Source organism: Macaca mulatta, chromosome 7, assembly GCF_049350105.2.
Source record: "Macaca mulatta isolate MMU2019108-1 chromosome 7, T2T-MMU8v2.0, whole genome shotgun sequence".
NCBI classification, from domain to species: Eukaryota; Metazoa; Chordata; class Mammalia; order Primates; family Cercopithecidae; genus Macaca; species Macaca mulatta.
In genome coordinates this window covers 35,070,324-35,085,288 of record NC_133412.1, presented here as the reverse complement: position 1 = coordinate 35,085,288, position 14,965 = coordinate 35,070,324, and positions in this window count along the sequence as shown.

The window sequence follows — 14,965 nt, the reverse complement described above, 5'->3', positions numbered from 1 at the left end:
AATTGTCTAATGTGTAAGGAATTTTCAAAATACAACTAGTCATTTTTTTCTTTGGGTGAAATGTCTATTCTTTGGAAGATGCCATAGGCTTAGCCCACTGGAGAAGCTCAGCTCCAGGAAGTATGTCCTGAAGCTTTAGGTCATTCCCACGTCTAAGGATCCCTGGAGAAGAGGCCATTTTCAACACTAACCAACTCTTCTCCAGGGCTGACTCAAACTCCTAGCTTGGTCTCAGAACTGACTGCTTTCCCGAGGCTCACAGACAGCATCTGAGAGCACTAGAATGGCACAGCTCCCAGCTTCTATTTCCTGATCCCACCTTCATCAGCCATTTCTACAAGTCCGGATGCTGAGGCCTTCAGATGAATTCACAAGAGTATTTACCACAGTGTTGTTTATTATAGCAAAATACTGCTGGACATTTATACGCTAGGTACTGGATACATCAATCATGCCCCTACACAGATATTAAGATGTGTGTTAGACCTGCATTCATGGAAGACATTTGCCATACATTTAAGTAAAAACAGCAGCCTTCAAAAATCCTGTGAATATGTTTATTTTTATAAAATACAAATATTTACTCACATGTGTATATGGGCATAGCGAAAAATGTGAAAATGTAAGAATAGTAGTTTCCTAATGTTATAGATGGATTGTTTCTTTTATGTATTTGTGTGTTTTCTTAAGTATGTAAGACTTACATTTCAAAATTTCTTTTGTAATAGGAAAAATGTATAATGCTACCTCCCATTTGAGGGGAAAAGAGACCAGGTGGTCTCCTTCAACATAGATATATAAACACAGAGAGAAAATAGACCCTGCCCACCAGGGGGTCCTGCCCACCAGGGGTCCTGCCCACCAGGGTTCCTGCCCACCAGGGGGTCCTGCCCACCAGGGGGTCCTGCCCACCAGGGTTCCTGCCCACCAGGGGGTGTGCTTTGTCATACAAGGAGAGTGACAGCAAAAGAGCTAGATGATGAGACTCCAGGTTTTGATTCATTCATTCTTTTCATTATGTTCAAGAATTGTGAGTTTATAGCATCAGACTTGTGGAATACACAAGCTAGAAGGCCCTGCAAAAACCAACAGCACTCAGGTTTTCAGATGGCTGGAGCAGTTGCATGGCTTGCCGGGGTCACAGAGCCAGCCCAGGACTCTTCTTCTCACTCTTGATGGTCTCCTGTCCTGGTCCTTCAACCTTTGTCTTTCAAGGACTCTGACTTTGGCCCAACCTCCTGCACCCCCGGCTTCTACTTGGCCTCTTTCTTGTAGCCATCCATACCCTGGAGAAACAAATATGAGTCGATTGTGGGCCACAGGGGACCTGCTGTTACCAAAAGGAAAGGAACTCTGACTGGGACGTAGGAGATCCATGTTCTGCTTTATGGGCTAAGCCCTGCCTGGTGACCTAAAGCTGCCTGAACCCCAGCTTGTTTGTAAGAGCAATTAACCAAAACCATTCGACCCAACAAGACCATGGCGAGGATCCAAGCAAATGATATCACTGTGCTTCAAATGAAGTCACATTCTATGACTGTGAGGTATGTTGAGTGTGGTTATTCAATGGATCTTCTCAATATAGTCTAACGTACTTTTTTTTTTTTTGCCAACAACAAAAAAAAGCCACTCATGCCAGATGCTGAAGACTTTAATGCTACGAGAAGAACTATCAATGAACTTTAAGTGTAGAAATTACAACTGATGGAAAGAAAAGCAATCATCAATACAAATTTTACAGCATCTTGAATCTGAAATCATCCTAAGAGCAGTATCTTCCTTGATAAAGGCTGTGTGTGTATACATATATATATATTTACATGAACTATATGTATATGTATGTGTGTGTGTATTTACATGAACTACCCTTCTCAGAGCTCCTAGAGTGGTTTTTCTGGGTCTGTTATAACCTTTATCACATTCTTGCTTATGTTGTAGTGATATAGAGCAAAAATGTAAATAAGACCTGGCGCTTTCCCTCAAGTGAGGAAGCAGTTTGATATAGACATCTCAGGGTAAGATTAGGTTACTGTGGAAGCTCATAGTGGAGGAATTAATGTAGAATTGGAGACATCAAGGGAGGCTTACTGGAAGGCGTGGTGTCTGAGTTTCAAACTGCAGGTTAGACTGAGCCACACATGAAGAGAAGTTAGAGGATCCAGAATTCAGATATTTTACTATTCAAACTGAGGCTTTCTAGTAACCGAAAGGTTGGGATACATTCTCGAAGCAGAAAACAGCATAAATTATAGCCTGCAAGACTCAGCTACCCTTGGGTGCTGTATTTCATGGGCTTTTCACAACTGCTTTCATTTCAGATCCCTCGACTCACACTCTGCCTCACCTTTGAGGTCCAGCGTGTACTAGGGTAACTTGGGAGCATTTTCTCTTACAGAAACAAGAATTGCAGCTCAGGTGGTGGTACACATGCTCAGTTCCTGCCACACCCCTTAAGATGAGTCATCCTGTCTGGACATGAAGAAAGGTCCCTGGGGCTCTACATGCCAAAAGGTACCACTAAGGGCATGTCAGAGGCAGCCGGGCAGGTGCTGACATCTGAGGTGCCTGGCCTGACCGGGAGCTGGCACCTCAGCCCTCCTTTCTCCTTTGCACTTCTGTGCCACCGTGGGAAAGTGTATCAGCCAGTGCCCATCCATCGTGGGACATGTGTCCAACATCAAAGCCTCACTGCCCTTCACTGACACAACTTGACGCATTCTGAGGTTATCAGGGATTTGCTAGCCTGTCAGAGCCAGGGAATGGGCAGGCTCTCTGGGGAGGATGTGCCATCTAGGAGGGACGTCATTTTGATGTACCTGGAAAGATGAGACATAACTGCCAGGTCTTCAGAAAGGCACTCCCATCCCCACCCCACCCCATCACACACAAGGACCCATTTCAAAAAAAAAGCCATGGGGAAGAGGGAGCTAAGAAGTGGAATTCATATTCACAACCTAAAACTCTTGACAGCTGCAGACCCTCACCAATTCTGCCAATACTGCCTCCTCACCAATTCATTTGACAGCCGTGAGGTGGCATCGAACTTCCAGGGTGTGCAAGCGTAGTATTTTGGGTCAGGCAACCCTGGGCTGGAGTCCTGCTCAGCAACCAAGCTGTGCCAGGTTCCAAATGAGAGAAATAGTACCCACCTCAGGGGACTGTCACAAAGTTAATGCAGATAAGGCATTTAAGGCCACCTAACACAGGGTCTGGCACAGAGCAAGCCTGCCACATATGGTAGTTATTATTCTCATAAAATTATAAGTTGCTGGGGGAATTCTGCTAATAAATTATTGACTACTAAGATTAGGGATTTTTTAAGTTATAGTTCTGCCTTCTGTTCTTTAAAACTACCTTTGATGTAAACAGGAATTCTAACAATTTCGAAGCTCAGGTACATGGTTAAATAGGTAACGTATGCATTTCTGCACATTCATGTTTCGGTTTTATTTTCTAAACCTTCCAAACAAACAAACCCATCAAACCTCTCTAAGCTATTATGATGTCCTCCCTCAAAAATAAAACATTAAAATTTTTATTAAAAAGAGATTCATTTTCCTTTCGGGCCACAGAGTGACCCAGCTAGCATCATTGCAAGAGATCACATTTGCAGTAACTGAAATGACAGATGCTGTCAGTGAAACTGAAGAGGCCTCAGGAGTATTGTTGGGTTTGGCTAAATGATGATCAGATGAAATACCGTTGGTTGAGTCTTACCAAGGATGTCTTCGCATTAGAGCTATTTGCAAAAAAGCGGCATGAAGTCAGCGTGGGCTTGCTGTTTTTCTCATGCATGTTTTTCATTTTGATATTATATCATGAACAGCTGTAAGGATAATGTTAATCGTCCCTTCTGGAAACATTAATCACAAGGGTTTATTTATTATTTGGTTTAAGTATTTAAAAGTTAAAACATTTCCAAACTGTCACTATTGAAATATTTCTAATATTGCAAAACAGCAATTATTTCGGAGAGGCTATTCTTAAGATTTCCACTTCAGAAAGAAAATAATCTATGTTCTGTGGGTTTGGTTGAGACTGAAAGGTACCTTGGGAATGGTACTTTTTTTCCTTGTGAACTAAAAATTGGGGCATATAAAAATGGAGCTACAAACTTGGCGATTGGATGGATGATTGACTTCGGAGTTACTGATAAGATAGAAGCTCTATAGGTTTTGCAACACTAGAAGAGTAATGCCTTATAGTCACATACGGCTTTGCAAAGTGTATTCTGTTTTTAATCTCAACTTCCCAGTTGTCCTATAAATTAAGCATTTGTAGTACTATAAATTCATTGATACAGAAACAAATAGTTTTTATGGCTTGCACAAGATCAGCCGGTTACAATTTTTTTTTTTTTTTTTTTTTTTTTTTTTTTTTTGAGGCAGAGTTTTGCTCGTTGCCCAGGCTGGAGTGCAATGGCATCGCCTCAGATCACTGTAACCTCTGCCTCTTGGATTCAAGTGATTCTCCTGTGTCAGCCTCCCAAGTAGCTGGGACTGCAGGCATGTGCCACTACACCTGGCTAATTTTTGTATTTTTAATAGAGATGGGATTTCATCATGTTGACCAGGTTGGTGTCAAACTCCTGACCTCAGGTGATCCACCCACCTTGGCCTCCCAAAGTGCTGGGATTACAGGCATGAGCCACCGCGCCCAGCCCAGCCAGTTAATTTTTGTAAAAAATAATTGATATGCCAGATATTGTGCTGTGTTACACAGAGCTTCCACTAAGCCAGACTGTATGAGTTAGGAAGAAGGCAGGCCCAGGCCTCTTGGCGTGGCAAGCGGGGAACAGGCTACATTTCAGCACTCTCACCCCCAATATCCAGGCAGTTCTGTGCAGAGCATAGGCTGTCCAACCACATAAGAAAAGCCCAGTGGAATACAAGCCCAGCTTGGGAATACAGCAATAGACCAAAAAGGGCAGTCTTAGACCTTAGCAGTTCATAATCACCCCATCAAAAAAAAAAAAAAAAAAAAAAAATCCCAAAGAACAGAGACACACCCATTTTGGATACCATGGCCAATGCAGTCTCTCCTATGTCTCTCTTTCTGATTGTGTGTGTTTGGGTGCGGGTGGGGAGTTATTGTTTATGCGTGCGTGTTTGTGGCTTATACAACTGAAATTTATTTTCTTACTGTTCTGGAGGCTGGAAGTCCAAGACCACAGTGATGGTTGGTTGTGTTCTTCTCAGGGCCTCTCCCCTTGGCTTATAGATAGTTGTCCTCTGGTATCTTCACATCGTCTTTCCTCTGTCTCTTGCCCTAATTGTCTCCTTTATTTTTGAATTTTTAACTTTTGTTTTATAATTGACACATAATAATTTTATGTATTTCGGGGCTGCAGTGTGAAATTTCAATACACGCGGACATCGTATAATGATTCAAATCAGAGTAGTATGTCCATCACTTAAAAGTGGTAACTTTTAAGACCCTCTCTTCTAGCTATCAGTCTAGGCTTCTCTCGATTCTGTGGGTTGAGGGGGTTTTCTCTGCTTCCCCCCAAGTTCTGGTGAATTTAGGGTAGTATTCTGGTCTTTGAATAGTTTCTAGTGGTACTTTTGTTGGAGGTGGGAGACTGATGGTATTCTACCATTTTGCTGATATCATCCTCTGATTATATTTTGAAATTTGAGTTTCTCATTTATAGTTCAATGAATGAAACCCAACTAGACTGTGAATGTGCAGCAAAGTCTCATTACCACTGCCCAGCTCTTCTTGGTACTCCAGGCCAAGTATCGCCTTTGCTACTTGAAAATGCACCATAGAAGGCAGCTCTCAGTTTCTCAGTTCCAAAGAACCCCTCATCAAATCTTCCTTTCCTCCACAGTAAACTAGAACATGTAGAAAGTGTGAAAAAACAATCTCCTCATCCCATATGGACTTAATAAGAAATTATTTCACATAAATCTTAAGAGACACATATGGCAAAACAGCCATCACCGTGGTCTTGGACTTCCAGCCTCCAGAACAGTAAGAAAATAAATTTCAGTTGCATAAGCCGCAACTTGTAAAATTTCTCACTACAGAGCAATACTTTCAGAAAATGGAATTTTTTAACGAACGATTTGACTGGACTTCCTAACTGTATCTTTAAAAATGAGATCCCTGGGTGCTGAGAGGCTAGGGTTTTCCCCGAGACACAATAAGGAAATGTAAGAATGCTGAAAGAATTCAAGGCATGACTTGTGGAAACTGGGTTGGGACCATCTCAAAGGAACAATAAAGGATGTTCTGTCCCCAATGACTGTGCTTCTCCTAGTTTGGATTGCTTTGAAGTTCAAATCGGGGGTTGTCCTTGGCAGGGCTCCATTGCATGTACCATTGTTCCCCCCTCCCTGATCACAAGGATGGAGTTATTTGCTCCCCTGCAGCCTAGGAAGAAAGTCATCCCTCCTTCAATGGCACCCTGGTGCTTTGATCTGAGACAGGGTGGCCAGCAAAGCTGGATTTCCAAACTCCAGAGACCCCATTTAGAAGGTGTTTCCATGCTCCCACTACTTGAAGTGCCTTCTCTTCACTTGCTCTGGAAGGCCTGTTCTGCCTCACGTGTGGCCTTAAAGTGAAACCAAGTGATAGATGTGAATGGTTCTCAAGTCCAATACAAATGTGTTCAAATGCACACTCACCTATTTGGTCACTGGCTCTAACTGGTCCATGGATAGGCTGGAGGTCAGCAAGGTGTGAAGGAAAGAGCTGGGGCCTTAGAGCCAACCTGATTCATCACCTCCCAGAGTCAAGGCCTTGGAAAAGATACCAGTTCTCTGGAGCCTCAGTTTCCTCCAAGGTAGAAGAGAGAAGATAGCACCTTTTTTTTTTTTTTAAAATAACAAAGCCTGCCCTGCATGGTCCTTAGAAGGTTTAAGATCATGACTGTCAGGGTCCAGCCACTTCCCAGCTCAACAATTATTAACTATGGTTATCATCGTCTCAGCTCTTGCTCTGGGATTTTTCTGGCAATTTTCTATAGTATCTAGGACTGGTTTCTATCAAGAAACAAAGGATTTCCTGTCTGCCCCTTCGTTCTCACCACTGAGCTTCCTCCACAGAGGAGACTTCAGGAACAGGGCCCTTTCTTGGCGCTTTCTTTGTCCCTCCATGTGGTCAGACAGCGCGGGTGCCACTGCAGAGGCAGGTGTCTGGAGTGCGACAGACACAAGCAGAGCAAGTTTCCTCCTTGATCTGAACAACATTCCTCCCACATTTCCCCCCTCCCCACAACCCGCCCTTTTTTCTTGTTTTTTGTTTTTATCTGCAAAGCTGTGAACAGGTTGATTGGTTTGTCTGTTTTTCTAAAGTAAGAGTCTTTAGGGCTGCAGGGGCTGAAAAGGCCTGTTAAGGAGTGTGTGGCCTGAGACAGGCTGCCCCTCTCTGCAGCTGGGCATGGTCTACACAGGCAGCCTGAGCCCCGCTGAGGGCCCTGCACACAAACCCACACTCACACATGAGCTGAGGCTCACTTCTAATTCTTTGACCTCGGTCTTCGCCACCATCTTGCAGTTTGCTGTCCAGGTCTGAGCCCTTCTGTAGGACCCCACCTCTCTCTCTCTCTCTCCTTCACACTGGCTTATGCACACTCTCCTCTCCTTGGTTCTTCCTCTCCTTTTCCTCCTCACAGCTCTCTGCCTTCTGCTTTTCCTTAGGTCTTTTCTAGGCTCTGTGTCTTCTCTGGGCCTCAGTTTTGCCCTGGCCAAGCCTTTTCCCTGCCCCCAACCCCTTGTTCTCCTACACAATCAAAATTACAATCCCCTCAAGCTTGGGGCAGTGAGGAGGGGGATGCAGTCCTGAGATCCAAAGCAATTAGGGGGCCCCTTTGGCGTCCAAGTGCCAATAGCTCAGCTTAAAGCAGGCCTTGGTCTCCAGGCTCCCCCTTTCCCCCTCCTCCCCACCCCTCAGCACTATCAATTAGAAGCAATGCTGAGCTAAATACCACTGTTCAGGGGACAAGGCTAACTGGAAATCATTAGCTTTTTACCTTTTTTTTTTTTCCATAAATCATGGTCCAAATAACCAAATAATGAATCTCTCGTTAAGCAGCATAATCAATCTTCATAACCCACGTAAATACACTCTGGAAAGATTGCCTTTTACTGCTGTTGAAAACCTCAGTTTCATCAAATAAAGGAACGAATTGCCATTCAGGAAATTATTCTTGGGCTAAAATATGCAATCAACACTTAGCTTCCCACCTGCACAGTCCTAGCATGCACGTGGGGTAATGACATTTGACATGGGGCTTGTTACACTCCTGACCCAGGAGAAAGGTTTTCATATTTTTAATTTGTAATGTCTGGCAAGATTCCCAAAGTAATTTTCAATTAAAGTCCCTGGTACTTGTCAAGCTCAAAGACATTGCCCAAAAGATGGAATAACTTCATTAGAGGGAGACACATTCACTTCGTCAAGTATTTCAGCGGAGTGTGCAAATACTATGCTTTTTCTTGTCCAAACTCTATGACTGAACAAAAAAGTCATTTTCTCTCTCTTATCCTCCAAATGGACACAAACTTAAGGGTAAGACACTGTCTATTTCATAATCTGTCAGTGTTATCCCTATCATTTTGAGGGGTGTCTGCTCTTTCTTCCCTATTTTAGCCATATTTGTTCATTCCCTTAGCTGACTCTACCTTCCCCAGATGGTTTAGAAGTAGGCATTTGACCCAGAGTCAGCCAGAGTTCTCCAAAATGTTTCACACTGGATTTAGGAGTATTCATCTCTGCTATGTTGCTGTTAATATTGATTGAGAACTTCCCTGGAAGAAAATCTCTGGAAGGAATAAAGGCTTTATGCAGGGTAGAATCTGGAGTAGAGAGCTCTGAGCACATTTGAATCCTTGTTTTCAGAAACAAGGATCCAAAAATCAGCTTTAGAAAGTCAGAAAGTCAGCTTTACACTGCCCTTTTCACAGCAAGTTATGTGAACCAATACTTGTCTCTTATTTAAGTTTATGCAGATAGATTTTCTGTAATTGCTACAAGTATCCTAATATATAAGCAATGCCAAAATAAGGATGTGTCAGAGTAAAACATTGTAAATATTTAAAAAGATATTCTAGGTATTTTGTTTTACTGATTCAATCAACAACAATATGTCTTCTGGGGGCCAGACAATTGAGGTATAAAGATAATATGGTTATAGACTCAAGGGGCTCACAGATTGGTAAGAAATACAGAAACATTAGTCCCATTGTTATAGCATAAGTTCATAGGATCATATAAAATGCAATGAGTGATTAGCTGCACCTAGGGCATTCTGGAGGGCTTCATGTAAGACAGAATTTGCTAAGTCTTAGGGTAAATACAATCGCAATAGGTACGAAATGGTGTAAGATGTTTCAGGTGTACAGAGCATGTGCTAAGTATCAGAGGCCCAGACACACGTGGCATTTCTTAGGAGCATCCAATATTTCAATGTGGATATAGCTCTGGTACCTGGAGGAGAGGAGAAAGGTGATAAGAGATGAACAAGAGAAGGTAGACTGGGAGCAGATGATTGAGAGCATCAGGAAAAGTAGCTAATGCATGCTGGGCTTAATACCTAGGTGATGGGTTCATAGGTGCAGCAAACCACCGTGGCACATACTTACTTATGCAACAAACCTGCACATACTGCTCATGTATCCCAGAACTTTAAAAAAAAAGTTAAGTCATCTCTTGGCAAGAAGCCACAAACAGGTCTGTGTTTTAGAATTTACATTTTAAGAGTAGTCAAGCAAGTGAATGGATTATAGAAAAATGACTAGACTAGAAACAAGATGGCCAATGAAGAGATTCTTGTTGTAATCCAATCAAACATTGAAAAGGGCATGAAATAGGGCCGTGGACATGGCAATGAATGAGAAATAATGCATTTGAAAAAGATTTCAGAGGCAGAATCACCAGAACGTGGCCATAATAGAAAGGGCAGAGTGGCAAGTAGAGAACAGTGAGGAGAGTCTCCGAATTTCTAGCTTGAGTGGCTGAGTGGGTAGTGATGCTGATAATTGGAAAGAGTAATATGGGAAAGAAAACAAATCTGGGTGTAGAATTAGGAGTCAGGAAATTGGGTCTGATCTAAAATCTTCCATCAACCAAGTACCTGGCCTTGGATGCATTGGTTAACTCAAGTTTTCTTAACTCTCAATTGAAAAGACTAGGAAACTTCATCCCTATGTTCCTTTGTAACTTGAACAGTCTGTGGATCAGAAGACAGTATGAACAAGACAGGTCTGACAAAGTCTAAGAGTCAAAAGCACAAAGTTAAGCAGGGCGTGACTGAAAGCCCTGAAATGAGCTGCAAACTCATGGGCAAACGGTCCCATTTATCTTGCTGCACCCAGAGGCAATACCCCAGAGTAAAGGGCACCTGGGTTTTGGGACAGTGTGCTGTGTCTCCCTAGGAGCACGCATCATAGAATTTCATATTTGCGTTCCTTATAGCTTGAAGGTTTGTAAGGAACCACCCTCCTCTGTAGATCTGATGTATGCCTAAGATGGTGATGCAGAGAACTGGGGAAACAAGACCCTATTTGGTAAAGGACGGTGGAACAATTGACTATCCACGGGGGAAAACGCAAAATTAACTCCACACCTTACACCAGATACAAAACCAATTTCAGATGGACCAAGGACCTGACTGTGAAAAGCAAGACTTTTAGGATCAAATATAGAGTATCTTTATAACCTTAGGACAGGGATAGACTTTAACATTTTAAATAATTTTAGACTTATAGACGGGTTGCAAAAATGGTACAAAGAGTTCCTTTGTATTCTTCACCTGCTTCCTTTTAAGGTAACATCTTATGTGGTGCCGTTGTATAATTATCAAAACTAAGAACATTGGTACAATACTATTATCTATAGACTTTATTAGATTAAGAATTTGAAGACATACAAAAAATCCTCTAAACATAAAAATGATCAATTCAACCATATTAAAACTAAGAATTTCCATGTGAAGGATACCATAAAGAAAGGTAAAAGAAAGGCAGGAAGACCATTTAAGCCCCTGAGTTTGAGACCAGCCTAGGTAACACAGCAGGACTTTGACTCTACAAAAAGTTATTTAAAAAAAATTAGCCAGGCATGGTGTCTTCTTCCTGTAGTCCTATCTACTCTGGAGGCTAAAGCACCAGGATCAAATGAACCCAGGAGTTCGAGGCTGCAGTTAACTGTGATCGCACCACTGTACTCCAGCCTGAGCAACAGAATGAGATCCTGTCTCAAAAATAATTTAAGGTAAAAGAGAAAAAACAAATTGAATGTGAATATTTGCAACACATATAAGAAATGAAGGTTTGAATGAGAACAAAAGAAGGGGAAGAAGAACTCCTACAAATTAATAAGAAAGCCAACAACCCAAAAAAAAACATGCAGAAGATACAAATAGGCATTTCACAGAAAGAGGGATATATGTGAATAGCCAATAAACATAAGATTGATTAACCTAATAAATGTCAGGAAAGTGCAAACTAAGACCTGGAGATAACAACAGCAAGTCATTGAGAAGATGTACATCAAAATACATAGCTGGGGAGAGCGTAAATTGATACCACCCCTTTAGAAGGATGTGGTATCAGCAGGTAAAGTTGGCCAATCCTGTGCCAGACCGTTGTCCTGAAAGTGAGGTTTGTGAGTTCACAGCACTGCTGTCCCTTCCAGGACTCCTGCCAAACTGAACCAGAATCTGCATATTAATGAGATCCCCAGCTGATCCATATAGACACTAAAGTTTGAGAAGCCCTGGTCTAGAGAAATGCTTGCTCACATACAGCAGGAGATGTGTAAGAGCATGTTCATGGCCCTGTGCACAATGACTAAAAAGCAAGAATAGCACAAATGCCCACTGACTGTAAATGGGTAAATAAATTGTATATAGTTACACAATGGAGTATCATCCAGCCCTGAAAATGAGTCAATTCCTCTTGGGTGTTATAAGGATGAACCACAGCAACAAAATACCACGGAAAGTAAAAAGCCATGAAGGATCACATGCAGCATGCTACCATTGTAGTATAGTGCAAACACAGGGAAAACAAAATAACATTGTTCAAGAATCCATCCAAAAAGTTTTTCTCTCAAATGGGAAGACAGTTATCAATAAAACACCAGACATTGCTGACTCTGGCGGCAAAGTGCAGGGATGAAGAGGTGCTACGTGCAACGGCTGTGGGCAGTCAAGCTCTTGGGTAGCAGAGGCAAGCTCACAGGTGTTTGATTATTGTGCTTGTCAATGTATATATTAATATTATTTCTATTCTCATGGTATAATATTACTTAATTTAAAAATCATTAAAAAATAAAAAAACTCCCAATGTTCCAGCATTCACAGCAGCCAAAATTATTGATTTGGGCATTAAGCGCTTTGAGGCTAACACAAAGGGGAAGAGGAAGAGATGAAACAAAGAGTAAACTAGTGGTAATAACAGTGAAGGCAGAGACACATTGTTAGAGACACAGAACTGCTGTGAAAGGGCTGAGAGCCTAGGCCATCGACACAAGGCCAGGGTCCACCAATAGAGCAAAAGCCAGTGTGAGGCTCAAAAGGATGGCCCTACATTTGGGAATAATTAGATGACACAGGGTGAAAGAGTCACGTAATGACACACAGCAGGAGAATAAGGCATGTGTAGTGAGAGCAGAGATTCTCAAACTTGGTAGCCCATTAGAATCATTTGGGGTAGTTTTAAAAAATTCAGCCTCCTAGGTTCTACCCCAGAGATTCAAATTTAATTGATATGGGATGCAAATTTAATTGATATGGGATGTTATATTGGGAGTTTTAAAAGCCCCCTCAGATGATTCTAATGTGCCACAAATTTCCTTATTATTTTTAAGACAGCGCCTTTCAAAAGCACCTATGTAGGGTTACATAGTTAGTAGGTCATAATGCCTGAGGTGAGTCCCTAAAAGTGTGGGATATAACCTGAATAGATTGCATAAGCAAGCACGAAAACACAGAACAGAATAGCAGTAGGTGTGCCAGCCCAGGACATGAGGACACAACGCAGTTATTAAGGTGTCCCCAGGAGTAACAACATCCCCCTTTTGATCAATAGCTATTTAACAAGAGGATTTCCCAGCAGTGGCACTACTGACTTTTTGGGCCACATAATTTTTTTATTGTGGGGGCAATCCTATGCATGGTCAGATGTTTAGAAGAATCCCTGGGCCCTCACCCACTGGACACCTATAGTACCTTCCCAGCTGTGACAACCCAAAATGTCTCCAGACACCGACAGATCTGTTGCCCAAGCAGGCATCCAATTGGATTATGGTACCATCTCCCCTTGCAGGCTGAGCTCATCTTCAGATGTGTTATTTTCTTGCAGCCCCTCACACTCAGAGGCCAGGAGAGCAGGGGGAAGGGATAAAAACCACAGTATCCTCCCTAAGCTAGTGAGTCACAATTAGTGTCTCCTAAGCTAGTGGGAAGGGACTGGTTGATTGTGATAGGCTGGCCCAGGCCCTTCTCAGTAAGACCTAGGGGGTGGTTTGGCCATAGCTTGAGGGCTTTCATTTGGGAGATAGTAATGCCTCTTTGCCTTCAGTTTGGGGCCTTGGTGACTATTTCTAAAGAAACAAGGAAAGTACATCTCAATATCCTGTTACCAAGGTAGTTTTTAAAGTATGTTCAAGGTCCTTACACCAGGCAAGTTTGAGCAGGGGCGTTGCACAAGTTAGCCTGATATATTAACCTGTCTGCAAAGGAGTCTGTGTGCTTCTAATTGTTGTAAAATAAACACAGGGCTCTGAACTTGGGGGTGGCTGGGCTTTGTCAGGACCCAGGCTGATCTTACCCATGTTGCCCTCAGCTCTGAAAAATTAGCAGAAGGCCTAGAATATGAAACTTTGCCTTTAGCAGAAAAACACAGTAAATTTCAATTTGAAGACCTTTCCCAAATTCAATAGCAAAACTATTTATTGTGTTGCCTGGGAACAGCAGAGAAGCTGGGTCCCTTGGCCTCTAACTTCTTCTGTTTTCACATTCATCCACAGATGAAGCAATTCCCATTGACAGGAAGGCTGTAGGCAATGGCAAATATGAAGAGAGTTCAGGAGAAGTGAGGTGCATTGGCAAAAGGAGGGAGAAGTCGGCGCAAGCCAGAGCATCTGGGGTTGGGGGAACTGCTGGGGTGAAGGTATGAGCTGGGCTCTGGAGGACCAGTGAGAGTTGGAAGGGATGAGCAGAGTAAAGAAGGCATTCTGGGGAAGGCTGGGGGAGCTTTGTTTCAAAACTTCAGTTGCTCCAAAAATGTCCACTGTAGATAGTTGGGTTTTTTTGTTTTTTTTTTTTTTGATCCAAGATCCAGTTAAGATGCACATATTGTATTGGGTTCTCACATCTCTTAACTCTCCATTAATCTAGATCAGCCTCCTCATCTGGCAGGCATTTCTAAGAGAACTTAAGTTTAACTGGTAGAAGTCTGGGCCTATTGGGTGAATACGGTTAAGAGATGTCAAGTGACAAGGCGACTATTCAGATATATTGGAGAACCTGCTGGGGTATCTGAAAGGCTCTAAATCCTAAGTCAGCATCCACCTTGCAGAAGAGTTTTAAAACGTGTAGAACAAAAAGAACATAGAGATCATCTGGTCTAACGCCTTGAATTTACAAAAGAGCAGCCTTTGGAACAAGATGGGAAGTCAATGATTTTACAGATGAGAAAACAGATTCCTGGAGACAACACAACCTGCATATTAGCACTTCCCTAAAAGAAGGCAGAGCCTGTATTAAAACCTTTTCATCTCCTTAGCTCCATCTCCCGACTCCCATCGAGAGCTCTCCTCAGGCACCGTGGTGGATTCAGGCACCGTGCAGGGAGAAAATATGAGTCCCTGCCACGGCTTCACAGCAGGACCAACATGGCAGATGGGGACTCAGAAGAAACTCACTCCCTTCGGGGCCAAGCCGGGTGGATAACAGCCGATGAGGCTGCTGCAGCTGCCTGAGGGCTCCCATGAGGACCAAGGGCTGCGCCAG